At 36.4% G+C, this 13,680-nt stretch overlaps 1 protein-coding gene across 1 annotated transcript in view; it reads right to left on the bottom strand.

Moving 5' to 3' along the window:
* The window catches only part of LOC136843884 (uncharacterized), a 311,014-nt gene extending 301,455 nt beyond the window's left edge, over positions 1-9,559 (bottom strand). The window contains exon 1 of the mRNA XM_067112761.1: positions 9,184-9,559. The gene's annotated coding sequence lies outside the window, so the exon portion shown is untranslated. The remainder of the gene's footprint in view (positions 1-9,183) is intronic.
* Between the last annotated feature and the right edge of the window lie 4,121 nt (positions 9,560-13,680).

Raw genomic sequence — 13,680 nt, 5'->3', positions numbered from 1 at the left:
AAAAAGGCAATTTATCAGAGTATCTACCTCCACCTATTACCCTCAAGAAAAATATGCACTGAAAAGGAGCTCATTATCTAAGAGAAAATGCCTCACCTTGTTTCTGGACCAGTGGTTATTAGCCAGGGTTGAGGATACTTTATTTAGTCAAGGGTTGAGGATGTTTCATTTAGTTAAAAACTAAGTGAGGACTTCAACATGCTTTATTTGGGTAAAGGTATACCATGGCTCTAGTGAAGGCCACAGAAGGAAGCCCTGGTGGTCCACTTTTATAATTTCTATGTGGCAAAATTTATTTTGACTGTTCTTTTCAAAAACAGGAAGTCTAGCTGAAAACAATCCCCTTCTGTATTTCCTATTACCTTCTGTTTCTTCTTCCAAATGAACACCATATCCTTTGGTGGCTTGAATTTCAAGTCAATGGCCCTAGTGGGCTTGTTCCATAGGAATACAGATCATCACCTGAATAGCCTAATCATGATGATTTCTCTCCATAATATAATTTCATAGCCACAACTCATGAAAACCTCATCTATTTTCTTAGTAATGCCCATGTCTTTGCTCCATATTTTAGTTTGGCTGACTGACACATATGCAGACTAGTGTCATATTAAAAATAGTAGTATATGGGCCTCTTGAACAAAATGCAGATCTTTGTTTAGTAATGAAATACTTTTATTTGCCAGACGTCTAATGCTCTCTTTTCATTTCATCAAGTATATTACTAGTTTTTTTTACTGCTGCCTTCTCAATACCAGCTTCACAAACTATATATTCCCATGATAAACGATTTGCTTCAAATAAGGCCTGCTCTTCCACCATGGCACTATTTTTCTTCTCCATTTCTGCTCCTTATATCTTTTAGGGCATTCAGTATCTTCTCAATTCATTAAATAGTTTCCAACCCTATGCACCTCTGGTGGTACAATTCGCTTCATTCAATTCTAAGTACTGCAGTGAGTTCACCCCCAAACTCCTCCCATACCAACCACAAAACCACTTTCCTGATTGGACTGCTTCCTTGACTTCCTTTCCAGTTACCATAGCAGTTTTGCTTACATTATTGTTCATTCTCACCTCTCATTTTAACTTTTCCATATATCAAAACTTTCTTGTACCTCTTCCTCTGGTTATGCTGTTAACACTTTGTCTTTTACATATAGCAGCTCTCTGGTGCTTCTCTTTCTAGCACTCCTTTGTATATTAGCCTACTCTGTTATTGTAAAAGCCTATCACAAACAATAAGGGGCTAAGCATTGATCACTGAGGAAAACCAACAATCCAATTGTATTCTCCATGGATACCCACCACTCTTCTCGCTCTTAAATTTTGTGGTACAGTATGGTAATGTCATTACATATAGCCTATCAATAATTCTTTTAGGTATCAACCGATTTTGCAATTCCTTTGTAATTACTGGTTGTGGTATTCTGTCCAATGCCATGGATTTGGGTTGTGGTATTCTGTCCAGCGCCATCTCAAAATCCACAAATATGCAATATAGTCTCTTCCTCTCTGCATGGCACTTCTGTATTTTCCTAATCATAAGGACTTACAAGCTAGAGGGCATTTTATCAAAATTCGTTCACAGGCCATTTTACTTGTACCTTTACACTTTAAATGATTCTTTTCTTAATGCTGATTTTTGGTAGTACCAAATAACTTATCTTGGTAGCAGAGAGTATGTCTTGGCACTTGGGAAGACATATAGGCTATATTGTGTTTGTTTTAATCCTAGAAATTTTCTGACCTTCGAAGCTATCTTGGCATTAACTTGCTAGGCCTGAATGATATGGGTTGTGCCCCACTTACTAAGCAGCCATTCAGTATTTGCTTTGTTCTATTATACTTGGAACCTCTGGGTGACAGAGGAATCTGAATGACCTGTTTACACTAACTTTAACTGGTTACTGAGGGTATGTAAACAAGATCTACCTTTTTTTTATGTCAAATTAGCCTACTGTACCTGTTGAGTTTGTCACAGGTAATGAAATTACTTAAAATATCATCACAAGCAGCTTGAAAACATGCTAGGGCATCCACCACTCTTATAATCTTCCATCTTTCAATCAGCTAATTTTATACTTCTTGCCTTTTTTTTCTATCTCTGACTAGATAGTACTACTGAACTGCCTTTCTCTTCTGACCTTATTTGCATTTGTTATATAACATGAGAGGTCATGCAAAATTGGAATAAAAGCAAAACGAAGGCTTGGGTTAAAAATCAATTCTAGCAGTTGGCTTTTATATTTGGGTATTAAAGCTTACCCAAGGAAGATCATTAGATGGAAGTACTGTATATTGTGAGATTTTTGAGAGTCAAAATATTATGCTTTACATGGCATCACAACTGGAAAATATATTACATTCAAAGTGTTCACTAATACCACTTGAAAGATACAAAAATAAATTTCAAACAATGGTATTATTTGTCTTCACAATGAGGATGGGGTCCCCATTAAGGCAACTTAACGGAGACCCCATCCTCATTGTGAAGACAATTAATGAGGAAGGGGTCTCCATTAGGCAACTTCCAAGGCATTCCAAATATTAATGGATGAAAGACGTAGCAAAGGTTAACTGTGAAAATCCCTGGTCCTATTTCTTAATATTTAATCTCCCACTGCCCCATCAACATAGCTACAAAGAGTAGATCGACTTGCAAGGAGGTACATTAAGATGAACAAGATAAAACCTATCGGGGGTAATGTGATGCAAGCTCCCAAAGGAAAATGACTGATACTGCATATCCAATTGAAGAATGAAGAATATTTTTGAATAGCAAAACCTTCAAGTTTGACACTTGATCAGTAAATCCCAAAGGAAGAGCCATCGTGCCACTGGAAACATGAAAAGAAACTTGGAAAACAGCAAAATTAAGGACTCAAAACAAGTCTAAACCACAAGTCAACTGGTGTGACTGGTATAAGTAGATGGTCATACTCACAGAAGGTAAATAATGAACCTGAGAACGGTCAGGATACACATCAACATGAGCAATACAATATAAGATGTAAAAGAGGAAACATTTTACTTCTGGAGCTGTATATTGTTGTTATCAGGTTCTGACATTTTTTGTTGCTATCACCTTTTCACCTTGCAATGATATTCTTGTTAAAGTTCCTGTTATTACTGCCTTATTAATTTCATTTTGGATAAGTTTTATTCCACAGCAACATAGCATTCTTATTATGACCAGCAAGTCATAATAAAAACAAACTTAAACTACATCATGCCAACATTTGAGTTCCTGAACAAATATTCTAGACCATGGCTTTTAAAAATGACCTGATTCTGTTTCTATACTATGTCACATTTGTCATCAGAAACTTATTTAAAAAAAAAAAAAACCTGATATAGACGTCCTTGATTCAGAGTTCAACGTGTATGTTTTTTATAACTGACACATAACTCATGAATAGGGTATGGCCAGGGGCGTCATTTAGGGGGGGGCAACTGCCCCCTTAGGACTCAAGATGCCCCCACCAAACCTCAACTTGCCCCCCTCACCCCACCAAGCCCCAAGAAGTAACAGCAGCTGGTTTTCCATTATTCCTACCGAAATTCAAATGTGTCATCACATTAAGTTATATCTTTCTATCTATCTATCTCCAGTATTTTATGTGCTTCAAAAAGCACATAAAATAGCTCAAAATCAAAATACCCCCAGGTGATTAGGCTCGCTAAACCGCCTTTGCCCCCCCATCAAAAATCTGAAATGACGCCCCTGGGTATGGCTGTTTACTGTGTAGCAGAACTTACCAGAGTGTATATCACCAAAGGAACTATGATAACAATGAAAATACTTTGATTCTGGAGGGAATATATTATATTGGTATCTTTCCTAGATAGTGACCCGGAACAAAGCTTGGGGGGTTGTTATCTAGGACTGAAATTTCTTGGGGATCATTATCCAAGATTGGACTATTTGGGGATCACTATCTAGGAAAGATCCCCACAGATCTTTCTAGATAGTGACCCCAACTAGGCTTGCGGGCCGTTATCTAGGACTGATATTCCTTGGGGGTCATTTTCTTAAGATTGGACTACATGGGGGGTCACTATCTAGGAAGATCCTTATTTTGTAATGGGATTTCTATTTTTGTTTTATTCCAACCTCAAAGCATTGAGTCTATTACCTGCTTATCTGTTAAAGAAAATATGCTTGGCATAATTTGGAGGCCTCAAGCATGGGTGAAGTCCATGCCAAGCGCACAGAATGCTTTGGGTCTGTCGTAATAGGTCCACAGGTCTATTCAGAAACTGTCAATATCCTGATTGCCTCAAACCGACTAATTAGGCAGCAACTCATATTTCTGATAATGAACCAGATAAAGTTCAAACAGCTAATACCTTCAAGTTTATTGAAGTTATTGAGTCATACCCATGGGTATATCCAGTCAGTTAGTGATTAGGCCATACCAATAGTTAAAACTCTGTGGGTGGAGCCTTAGAAGCCAATGGAAAGCAATAGAGCATGGTTTGTGGGTTAAAAGCATGACTGTAATTAACGGTAACTCTTACTCCATCACGAAATTTAATCTGGTACCATCACAAAATATATTTTTCCCCATATGAAGAACAGTAAAATTGTGGCAAATAAATAATCTTTGTACACAGGCAAACCATAATAACAACACTGTTAAACATCAAATTTGGCTCAAAGTCAATGGAAAATGAATGGGGGTTTACAGATTTACTACGAGAATCTAAAGACATAAGAAGGCCAATTAGAGAAACATGTTGAAATCCTACATATTTGGATTTGGCACATTTTATAGCGTATCCCTTCCTCATTTGAGATGAAAATGAGACACAGATTGCCATCCCTGATATGCAAAATTACTTAACAGGTCCCATGAGGCTAAGTATAGACAATCCTATTTCCAACCCACGTTTCCCTAAGCCATTTCTCACCAAGTTGGTCTTACAGTATATGGTGACCAAAAAATTTTATATAATTGATAATAAGAGTAAGGTCCAAAGTCATTCCTAAAATTAAACGATTCAGTTTCTTTACATTTCAAAAAACCATTTTACTCACTGAGCAGCAGTAATTCCTGTAACTAATCTTCGTCTTCCAAATTCATTATGAATCAAAAATAAAGAAAAAGAATGACTACATTTGAAGTAGTAAAGGACACCATTGATATTTGAATATTTCATAGTTTATGACTTGTAAGTTCACGAAACTTGCAAGTTTCTTATTGACTGGAACACTGGACGTTCCACTCCCCTTTTAAAAAATGCTTATTATAACACAGCTTATTATTATTAAAATAGTTTAACCAGACCACTGAGCTGACTAATCAGCTCTTAGAGGGCTGGCCCGAAGGATTAGGATGAAATGCCAGGTCTAGGCCATAGGCCTAGAACTGGGACCAAACAGGTCATTCGCATGATGATGAATAAATGAAAATGAAGTTTAAAAGAAAAAAACTGTATAACAAATATGCTTTACTCTGAAACGCATGTATACAATAAATACATTTGCTCGTTTCCATGCATACAAAAAAAATTAAAGATTAAAAAGAATAAAATAAAATTTCATAAAAATCTAAAATTAAAATTCAAAATTACATTTTTTTTTTCTTAAACGCCCTACAGGCTTCTGTATTTTCATTATTTACTTGGATTCATATTTTGTCTATCAAGTTACACAAAATATAAATCCAAGTAAATAATGAAAATACAGAAGCCTGTAGGGCGTTTAAGAAAAAAAAAATTGTAATTCTGAATTTTAATTTTTTTTTTTAGATTTTTATGAAATTTTATTTTATTCTTTTTAATCTTTAATTTTTTTTTTTTGTATGCATGGAAACGAGCAAATGTTACTCAGCATTTCAAATATGGCATATCAATGTCAACTTGTATCGTAGATACGCAGCCCAAAGGCCCAATAAATCCGGTATCTTTCACCCACTATCTGAAATTGCAGTTCACCCTATTTTAAGACTGCTTTACATCTTGATGGTGGGAGGCGAAGTTTTAATGTATCTATCGACGTCTTTTTACAGATTCAAATATAGGCCTACTATTCGTTAAGTCACGATTACAACTACATCGTCCACACTGCACTGAGTGTACTTAACTAGGCCTAATAACCAGATAGGAACACTTCCTAATACTGTAGGTTGTTGTTATTATATTATTCAGTAGATGGAACCTATTCATATAGAACGAGCCCACCACAGGGGCCACTGACTTGAAATTCAAGCTTCCAAAGAATATGGCGTTCGTTGGAGAGAAGTAACAAGTATTTTATTATTACTATTCGAAAGATGAACCATATTCATATGAAACAAGCCCACCACAGGGGCCGCTGACTTACAAATTCAAGCTTCCCAAGGATACGGAGCTCATTACGAAGTAACAGAAGGTGAAAAGGGAGAGTTAGTTTAGCAATGCTAAAATCACGATTTGCAAAAAAAAGTTGGGTAATGCTAATGTCCGAGGTATGCTCCTCACACCGGATTCAACTATATCACAAACACGCCAGTAACCTACCGCGTATTCATCATAATCCGGTTTAAATACAAGTTAACGACTTTTAATGGTACTTCTAACTAGCGCTTTATACGATTATCCAAAATCAGACAAAGATTCGTTCTCCACTTACGGTCGTCGAGCTGTTTTCAATCTGTTTGTTATATGCATGCCATTTATTGCGTGCATAGGCCTATAACAAAGTGCAGTGTGTATACACCCTTAGGATATTTCAATAAACCAACATCTGCTCATAAGGAACAATTATACTTCGGTTCGCTGATTAAAGGATATATGACTGTTTTCCTGGGAAATCAAAAACAGCAGCCGAAAATGCGGCTGAAATTTGGAAAAAAAATGAAACATCATGAAATATTTCATTTCCTTTCAATGGCTGAAAAGTTTATGACAACTGATACTTTCGTGAAGACAATCGCAAAGATAAACCAAAGAAAAAAAAGTCAGTTATTTCCAACCCAATAGACCTGAACTGGACGTAGAATTTACGACAAAGGCCAAGCGCTGGGACCTACGAGGTCATTCAGCGCTGAAACGGCAACTGACAGTAAAAAGGGTTGAAAGGTGTAACAGGAGGAAAACCTCGCAGTTGCACAACGAATCAGCTGTTAGGAGAGGCTGGACAGTAAGATGGAAGACAAAGAATATGAAAGGAGGTACAGTAAAAAGAACGAAAGGGGTTGCAGCTAGGGGCCGAAGGTACGCTGCAAAGGACCTTAAGTAATGCCTACAGTGCACCGCATATGGTGCCCTGACGGCACTACCCCCCTACGGAGTTTCCAAGATAATACGCTAGCTCTATTTTTCACTAATGACTTCAGATTTGTAGGAAGAGCAGGATTTCTTACCATAAAGAAGGATATTACCTGGTATGCTTTTAATACGCGCCTTGTAATGTTAATAATATTAGTAAATTCAGTTGTTTTGATGGGCCGTGATATAATTTAGGTTGCTGCCTCTCTCTCTCTCTCTCTCTCTCTCTCTCTCTCTCTCTCTCTCTCTCTCTCTTACTTACCTACCTACGTGCCTATCTATCTGTCTATCTATCTATCTATCCCTTGTTGCGAATATAGAATAAATGACAAAATTAAAAGTTCAAATTTCTATTCAATATGATACGCAATTATACAAAAAGTAGTTTAAATAATGGTCCTCTCTCTCTCTCTCTCTCTCTCTCTCTCTCTCTCTCTCTCTCTCTCTCTCTCTCTCTCTCTGCGTAAATGTAAAAACATCGACAAAACAAAAAATCTATATATCAGTTCAAGATAAAAATTAATCAAATACAAAAATAGTGGAAATAATGGCAATTTCTTCATATACATTTTCTAGAAAAAGTATTACAAAAAATCAATCTACAAAATTTTTCTACAAACAAAGGAGAAAAAAGGCGTCTGTATTGTTTATGGTTATTATATATATATATATATATATATATATATATATATATATATATATATATATATATATATATATATATATATGTTTGTATGTATATAAAAATTGCAAGCGTCTCTGTCCACATGAATAACACATACGTGTATGAGTACATGAAGGGAAAATGAAACACTGGATGTAAATCTTGACTAGTTTCTGTATTTACGGTATGTCTAAGACATCTGAAAAAGGACTGATACATATTGGTAGAAATTTGCAATATATATATATATATATATATATATATATATATATATATATATATATATATATATATACTGTATATATATATATATATTATATATATATATATATATATATATATATATATATATATATAGTAGAGTTACAGTACAAAAGCACCTAACTAGCGGAAAGGGGGAATGAATTCAGTACTCTATTTACAGATCTGTTTATCAATACCAGAGGGATCACGCCTTTGTTCTTGTCCCATGTCAGCCACCGTCTCTTAAATATACACATTTTACACTATTCTCACATAAGCTTTCTTTCATAGAACTGAACTCAATAATGTTTCTCTCCACTGTATTACTACAAACTATCTATTTTGTCCCTGTCCAGCTGAGTGAATGACTGTTTCCGGTTATGAACGGTAATCCCATTATTCATTTGGGCACAACTTTTATTCCCTTTTATACTGTTGTATTGTCTTTTCTAGTGTCTTCCAGTTTCACCACTATAAAAATTGTCACATGACTTACATAGGATACAAACGCACCTTTTATTATTGTAGGGAGCGTTCTTTATTTCAGCTAGTTACATTGTATTATTGTTCTTGAATGCTACATTAACTCTAAAGTTCTTGAGGAGGTGGGGGATATTTTTTAAAAAATTATTACTGTAACGTAGTGAAAGCAACAGGTTTTTTTGTGAATCGAGTTTCTCTACTGTTATCATAAAAAGTCTTTTCTGCCCGTGTGAATATCTGGTTTCTAACCCTCTGCATGTTCGTTCGTGCTATCACTCTAGAATATATACTGTAATTTTCTATATCTACGTAACAGTCCTCTCGAAGATGTCTTAGGCATAACGATAGAACCGGTCCAGATTTATACCTAGTGTTCCATTTTCTATTGGTACATCTGCGTATATACATAACTTACCGTTGAATTTAAGCATACTTATCTATGTGCGTGTGAATCAATAAGCAGACAACTATAATATATATGCAGGGTTGAGTATGTATGTACTGTATAAAGATGAAAAATTATTGTCAACACTCACATTTCCTAGACTCCGGTCTTGCAGATACACCGAGTTCCGTTCAGCCTTCTTGTAAACCCACCAGAGAATTTTGCAAACTTCCCTAAATACGACGCGAGAACATTTCTCGTACACTTTCATCATTCTTAATGCCACTTCCATCACTAAAAACAATTTGAAATGTTTTATATCTTCAGAAGAATCCAATAACTTGACGTAGCTTGCACTTAGATATATCAAATAAAACAATATTTTGAAATGTTGCAATCTGCAATCAACGGTACCACTAGCAGACGACACATGTCTTGGGTAGAATTGCGAATAATAGAAAACGGGAAATCTCATTATCCCAAGCGGACACTCATTTGATACGATGTTTCCACGGAGATCAACGCCCTCTCTCTTTACGAATAAATAAAATTCTATGGTAATACGAATTATTACAATGATATATTTGGTTATTTTTTATGTCGTATATTTATTAGCGTTAGTGCTACTTAGAGTTAACTTGGGAATTATGCTCTTCGGAAATAAAATATAATGTATTCATGGAATTATTTACAAACTCTTTTGCAATGGATTGGGAGGGCATAATTAAACCTTACAGTGCTCTATAAAAGACAATGTAACAATCTAAAATAAGGGTCTGACTGATACACAAGGTGAAACTTAATAAAATTTTCAGTTTCAATAAACCACAGAGCAAACCAAGGCTTTGGGAAGATGAATATTATAACCCATATGTAAGCTAATTATTGTACATCTTTTGCTATATCCTGGTCTACGTCGGGTTGTTTCCAGGCTCACATGTAACTGAAGACCATTACTTCTTAACCCTGACTACAGCCTAGTTAATAGTGTCAAACGACTTGCCCAAGACTGGGTGCTACTTCGGCTTGTTACCTACGCGTCACCTACTCCGAAGTGCTAGCAGTACACATGGCGGAAGCTCCTTGGGACCCCATGTTTAATACTAGCCCCTCGGGGATCAAAGTATCATATACGCCCATTTCTATATTGCGTGGTCACAAATTATATTAATAAACGATATCTTCGTTCGGCCGTCTACTTTACATTTACCATGCGGTGTTTAGCACTAGCACCTCGGGAGTTGGTGACGCGTATATAACATGCCAAAGTAGCACCCAAGACTGACTCGTTCGTCCTCAACTGCTTAACAGTAACACAAATATCACATGCATATTTATCAATGACTGTCATACAAATATATAACTGTTCTCTTACACACCAATCCCTAACTTGCTTGAACATTACGTGCCAAAACTTATATAACCTACCGTACAGTACCCTTTACTCCCTACATCGGTCTAATGCAAGGTGACAACGGAATGCCAGATTGTTTTAATGGATAACTTTTGAGACTTTGTAAAACGAAAGATGGGTTTCAAAGAAGTTTCAAACTTGAGTTTCAAAGAGTTTCAAACTTATTTAATCGAACAAATCTTCAATGCATTTCACTCAGCAATAATAACTAAATTAGGTATCACTTAACATGCTTTTGGGTATGAACCATGAACCATGACCAGACTAGCAATCCCCGGCTATTCTGACATTCCGGGTAATCCATCCAAGGTTTCTCCCATGTGCAAGGATTAGCAAGGTCTTTTGGTACTGAGACATAGGCTACCCTAAACCATATTACCTGATCTTTTCATTTTAGCAACTTATTTTACCCATAATGATACGTCAGCCTCAAGCAAATTGCAGGCAAAACTCAAGGGATTTAGATTATTAAACCTACAATGAAAAAGTCTTAAGGAATTGCTTTAGCAAAGTCTGAAAATTAAGCTCAACCTTAACCACCCATTTGCTTATTTAGTACCTGTGCTCATACAGGATTGATTTAATTATTTGCAGGGGTATAATATACATAATTTCTAGTATAGTAGTTCTGGGGACTTACGTGTATAGAAAATGTAGTACTGTATGATAAAAACTTTTTATTATACTCTCGGAATTAAAGGGATGCCATAGCTCACATCTACGTTAAATGTTCAATAATGAAATGGCCAAGGCTAAAGGCAAGAATGGATCTGCTCTAAATAAAAACTTTCCTAACTATAGGAAATTACCCTATACACATCAAAATTACCACAGTAATAAAAAAAAAAAAGCACCTGACATAGTACTAAATTTGCGACTATTACAAGCAAACTTGACAATGTATATAGCTCCAATCTCATCACGTTTGTAATGTGTTCGTGCAGTCACATAACCTGCAGTTTCCACAACCCAGAGTGCATTCAGTGTTATTCTTCTTACAAGGGCATAGAAGGGGACTGCATGTGTAAACCCGGGAGTTGCAGGAGCTTTTCATGAACACAAGATATAGTTATCTGAAGTGGTACAAACTACTATACACTTTTACAGTTCTCACTTTGTTAGACAAAGCTCATTTGCAGATTTTCTCTAGACTTGGACTTGCAGGTACCCATGCAGGCTGTTACAATTTGCTGCTCCAAATATTAGTGAGTTAATTGAAAATCCTCTGTCGAGATCATTAATGCCATTTGCTGCATCATGCGAGGAGGATGAATGTACGTCCACCAACTTTGCTTCCTCATTCAGTATGTGGTTTCATTAGATTTTTCGGAGAAACCTTTCCCAGTCTTGTAGAGGCAAAGTGCAGTGTTGCATAAAACTAATGCATGAACAGACAGTATTTGAATAATTTTATACCCAACAAGCAGTTCCTTTTCAGCTTTGATGAATGGTGGCATAGCTGCACTCTTAACACTAACTGCACTTGAGCTAGTGGCACCCTGGGTCTAGTTGCCTGGGTGCCACTAGACCCAGGATGCCACTAGCTCAAGTGCAGTGGCGCCCTAGGTCTAGTTGTCTGTATCACTGCTTATCCAATTGAAGCTACTTTGATATCCCTGCTGTCTTCCTAACAAATAGTTTTTGCAACAATTTCAGTAGAGTAAAAGGCATATATCTGACAACAGATTCTTGTAGCCATAAGTCATCACAGCTGATCACACTTCATGGTATGTTTTTTGATGAGTGTACTGGCTTGTACAAGCTTGATCTTTTCCTCATCGTCTTAAGCAACTCATTGGCTGTTGTCCTGTATGCTTCATGGTTAATGTGTGCCACTCTCTCATGAAGTCAACTGAATTATTTATGGTGGAATGAAATGGAATACAGTATGGAACTTAGGCCAAAGGATGGGATCTAACAGAAAGAAAACCTCGCAGTTGCACTATGAAACAACTGTTAGGAGAGGGTGGATAGCAAGATGGAAGAAAGAGAACATGAATGGAAGCACAGTAATAGGAATGAAAGGGGCTGCAGCTAGGGGGCCGAAGAGACTACGAAGAACCTTAAGTGATGCCTACGGTGCGTAAGTAATGCCTACAGTGAACCGTTGAACTGCACTGACGGCACTAACCCCCTATGGGAGAATCATTTATGGTAGTTTTCTCATCATCATTTTCTTTAGAACATCGTGCATCCCAAAAGAATGTCTCTTTCATCTTGTAGACTCTTCTTCTTGGAGTATTTGCCTTAGACAGTGAAGCCACTGGTATCTGCTTTTTCATGCTAAAAAAAAAAATGCTGAAAGTCTAACAGTAAACTGCATCTCTTGTATACAAGTCCTGCACATGCAGAATTCATGCTTTCACAGTATCTGGCAAGCCATCAATTCAATCATGGCATGCTGCCAAAAGCATTTGACAACAGTATTGACAAGCTTCTTCCTTTCCCTTCCACACATAGCTGACCTACCACAAAAAAAAAATTTTTTAAAGATAACTTGACGTTAGATCACCTGAATGGATGACTTTCACCCTGTAAAAAGAACGTAATAATATTAGGCTCACGCTAATTTCATGCCAAAAACCACTCAAATGGCTGCAGAGGTAATATGATGACCGTAGCATTTTTTCCATTAATACCATGATCCTTCGGTTCTTGGCCCACACTAAATTTAGTATAAAAAAATTAAATGATGGCCATTTTACCGTTCTTCCAATAGAGAATACTGAGGGTAGGTAAATAATTGTGCATTTACCATCAAAGGTTTAAAGGATTGCATTCTTTCTAAGTAACTTCCGAGTTCCTGGACATCGAGAGGTGATAGCAAGTTCAAGTGCACCAATCATGAGCACTTACTGAGGATTTTTGTTTTTATTTTACATAATATCTATTTACTTTTTCAACCAATGAAAACTCCATCAATTCTTATGGTTAGCTCTCATATATTTTCCGAATCTGGCCACTTTCCACGATAGTTTCTTCAATTCAGCACTAAATATCTAAATTGATTTAAGTTGCATTTTACAAAGGATGTAAAACAACTCTGTCCTTCAGAAACTGTAGTAATCTCTTCCACTGACAAATGCCTAAAAGATTAAATTACTGGGATAAGGAATAGCACAAAAGTATATGTGTATCTTCTAGCTATGTACCTCCCAACCTCAAGATAAGGAACATGCCCTCTACAATGCTAATATGGAGACAGGGTTGATACCCTGGCAGCTAAGACCCTTA

This window comes from Macrobrachium rosenbergii, chromosome 12, assembly GCF_040412425.1.
Source record: "Macrobrachium rosenbergii isolate ZJJX-2024 chromosome 12, ASM4041242v1, whole genome shotgun sequence".
Classification (NCBI taxonomy): Eukaryota; Metazoa; Arthropoda; class Malacostraca; order Decapoda; family Palaemonidae; genus Macrobrachium; species Macrobrachium rosenbergii.
This window is presented reverse-complemented; position numbering and strand designations above follow the sequence as displayed.